The sequence below is a fragment of the Danio rerio genome, chromosome 5 (genome assembly GCF_049306965.1).
Source record: "Danio rerio strain Tuebingen ecotype United States chromosome 5, GRCz12tu, whole genome shotgun sequence".
Taxonomy (NCBI): domain Eukaryota; kingdom Metazoa; phylum Chordata; class Actinopteri; order Cypriniformes; family Danionidae; genus Danio; species Danio rerio.
The window spans coordinates 37,869,621-37,873,443 of record NC_133180.1 but is presented as its reverse complement, the minus strand read 5'-3'; the positions used below and the strand labels follow the sequence as shown (position 1 = coordinate 37,873,443).

The 3,823-nt window shown below is 36.9% G+C and overlaps 1 long non-coding RNA gene across 1 annotated transcript; it reads left to right on the top strand.

Moving 5' to 3' along the window:
* Positions 1 to 706: 706 nt before the first annotated feature.
* On the top strand, positions 707 to 3,522 carry LOC137495609 (uncharacterized). Its single transcript, XR_011015544.2, has 6 exons — positions 707 to 763; positions 1,090 to 1,194; positions 2,158 to 2,284; positions 2,461 to 2,546; positions 2,840 to 2,882; positions 2,980 to 3,522. It is a non-coding gene; the product is annotated as an uncharacterized lncRNA (long non-coding RNA).
* Positions 3,523 to 3,823: the final 301 nt, after the last annotated feature.

Below are 3,823 nucleotides of genomic sequence, written 5' to 3'. Positions count from 1 at the left end.
TTACATGCCATACGCCTGCAGTTTGGAAGTATTATAAAGTTGATGCCATAGCAAACTGTAAAATATGAGAACATGGAGTTGTCTGCCGGGTGTTTTAAATTGAGGATCTATTTGTTTGTATATTAGATTTGTTTTATATTTATTGTTGTACTAACGTCTAAAAGTGAAGAATTTATGTTATTTATTACTTGATTGTTCAAGCTACCTCACTGATGTGCTCTGTTTGTTAACAGAGTTGTTGAATGTTAAAATAGGGTGAATTAAATAAAACATAAGAAACATCCTGGATCTGTTTCTTCGCTCTTCTTTAATCTTTTTTTATGTATTATAGAAGTATCCGATCAGGTTTGTTATCGGTAGATATTTAAAATCAAATGACTCAGACTCTGTCTCAAGGGCAAAAAAACCTGATCGGGACATCCCTGGTAGTTAGTGCATTATTGTTTGTTAATTAGTTTATGAATTAACACATTAGTTTATGCTTAATTTAACCACTCTGAACTCATGACATGTACACAGCAAATTCATCAGAGTTAAATTCTCGGTGTTGAAGCATTTTAGAGTAAAGTGTTGACGTTAAAGAGTTAGATTTTGATAAATGAATATAATAAGAGTTAGAATTGATTTTATTCAGTGCGAAATCAAGGAGTTATCTTTTCTACACTTGGTGGTGTTATTTCCAACATCCGGGAATTCATGCAGCCCCAGTCACTGAAGAATTTTCCAGACGCCATTTTCCATCTGAGGTTTAGAACAGCAACTGGTGAGTCAAACTACCTAAATGTTGGTATTTTACTGACTTTCTTTAAGGAAATACAGTTGTAAACCTATTGTTAAGTTAATAACTTTAGAATGGAGTGACAATTTTAAACTTCTGCGGTTCATTCATGGTCGTTTGTATATCTAACGTTAGCTTAACTGCATTACTATTGACTTCTTTTCAAGCATGTTTTTATATATGCTCACGCATACATAGTGCATAAAAACATCAAATGTACATGTTCAACACATTTCTGTCACGCTTAATGCTATTTTGTGCGTTGTTACCCATCTGTAAAATAAAATCGACACTTCTCCTTTAATTCGAAGTAAACTAGCGAGGGAATCCCCGGAGCAGCCTAGCCTACTCTGCCTGGATGCTAACGGCAACACAGGACGGTTTCCATGAGCTCTGGAGTTTCTAAAACATATCTGGTGAGTAAATGAACATGCTTCCTTGTAAAAGGCTTCCTGACTGAAACATGATTGTTTGTTATTCGTGTACGTTAATTTGGTTATTTTAAACACCGCAGCCCTTTTAAACTGGTTCATTCGTGGCCGTCCATATAACGTTAGTCCATAGACTCGTGTGATAACGTAACAGTTACGCTTGAATTATATTAAGTGTTGACAACCATTAAAGTCGGAATGTTAACATTAATGTCTTTAAATGACCGCGTTTGCACTTTCAGACATTTAACGTTACAGAAGTCTCCCGGAAGTTGCGGGACTAACGTTAACGTTATCCCGCAAATGCACAAAGACTCCCAGATGCCCAAGTAGATGCCCGCAAATGAATGATAATCTCCTGGAAATCGCGCGTCTCCCGCCCGGTCATTAAACACTTTGCACACCCCTCTCCACCGCATCCCTCCCAGCTCTTCAGGTACGTCGCGCGCAAGTCACCCCCACCGCTCTTCAGGTACGTCGCGCGCAACTCATCTCATTGCTCTTCAGGTACTCATCTCTCCCGCTAAGTTACCTCCCGCAAATCAACTCTGTATCCCCCGAAAATGACTTTTCCCAACTCGGGATGTCTGACGTTAGTAAGTTAGGCTATTTCTGTAGTCAGGAACATCTTAGTCAAGCTTTTTCTCCCGCATGATATTGTGCTTAAAACTATAGGCTAAACTTAGCATGTACTGTACACAACATTTCCGTTTTATTAAAGACAATTTAGTGCGTTGTAAACAGCCACCTGTCTGTAAAATTAATCAACTGATTCATATTTGAGCAGCCTAATGATGATACAGGTTTGATTTGTAGATTTATTATCAATAATCAACATCTGAATCAAAAGATATCTGAAAAAGTGTGAGGCATACTTTGATGTTTATCTCTTTTATCTGAAGGTTATGCATATGTGTTTGATACTAATGTGTTGTTGTTTTTTAACAGCCACAGTTCTCTATACAATAACACAAGACCCTGTGACGGTGGCTGATTAGAGACGGATGGTGTATTTCCAGAGTTGGTGAAATGACCAAGCACACCTTCTTGGTCATATGTGGTGATAATAATGAAGGTATGTTTGATAAAGTTCTGTATTTGTTTCACAATAAGCTGGCAGGGTATTAGAGCATTAGAGAATAACAAATGACATGAAGGTGATAAGTTTTGTATTGTGGGTGAACTGTTACTTAAATAATGTTTTGCTCTTTGCTTTGCACTTTTCCTCCTCTGCCTATCCTAATATTTTAGATTATATTTGGACCTGAAACATCTGCTAGACTCCAGGAAAGGTGGCGTCAATACTGGACCTGAAAGGGCCTAACAAGTTGAATCTGGTAAAAACACACACGCACACACACATGCACGCACACGCTTACAGAAAACTGTAAGTTTATGAATATTTTTTACACTGTGGCCAATATTTTGGGGAAGTCAGCATCACTAAATGATATAAAAGATTTTAAGCTCCTCTAAATTTTGCTCCAAGTGTTGTGTTAAATTGAGGATTCTGGACAGACAGCTGCCTGTTTTTCCAGTTCTAGTCATAGTGGTTAACCTAATTGTTTTTGGAGATCCAAGAGTGATATGTGTTTTTTTCTACTTTTCCATATCCTGTCACCTCAACCAGCTGGGAGAGTCAAGTTGTGGATCATCATGTAGATTTTCAAAAGGTGAGTTTAGATTTCTTGAATGTTTCATTTACTTTAAATGTTCTTTTAAATATATCATAGAATTTGATTGCAATTTGTTTTCAAACATTTTTCTTAGTCATGCTGGAGTCTTGAAGAGTTCTTAGATGAGCATCACCCTATATCCGTGCATCAGGAACCACCAGACGAGCGATCAGCACCTGCTACATCGTCATGGATAAAAAGGTCATCCTGTGGCTGGGAAGCACTTCATTCACAGGACATGCTTGATGAGATTTCCTAGCTCCAGTTTGTTTTCACACAAGTTTACAGCATTTATACCTTCATTTAAACTGCTGTGTTTGATATGGAGGACCAAGGAAACACCAGAAGTGTAAGATTTGCACGCCAAGTTGTTTAAAATGTAATTTCAAAAGAAAACTATGCGTTCAGAAGAAAACTATGAGTGACGATATATTGAACTTTCAAATTGCTCGGATGAAACATCAAGTTTGGACCAAAGGACTGAAACAGCCTTTTTGAGCACTGGTCATACATATTTTGTTGATACTGTCTGTACTAATAAAACATTTAAAGCATATTTGACATTGTTGCATTTTAAAAACTGAATGAATTGTTGAAGTGGTGAATGTTTTCAAATAAAATGTTTTTTATTTTGTAATTTACAGTCTATTTGACCTTTTTACCATATTTACACTCAAGAGAGTTGAATAAAATAACAATATATTACACCAGGCGGTGTTAAATATAGTTACATATTTTAACTCTGCCCAGAGTTAAAATTAACCCTTTCTTCGGTGTCAATGTGCCAACCCTTTTGAAAGTGTTGATTTAAGTCTGTTTTGAGTGGACCCCATGAGACACTTTCAAAGGGTTGAAATTAACACCCATAGAGTTGTTTTGGGTCCCCATATTTTGCTGTGTATAATTATATTGTGACTACTTGAAGGGGCACATCATCA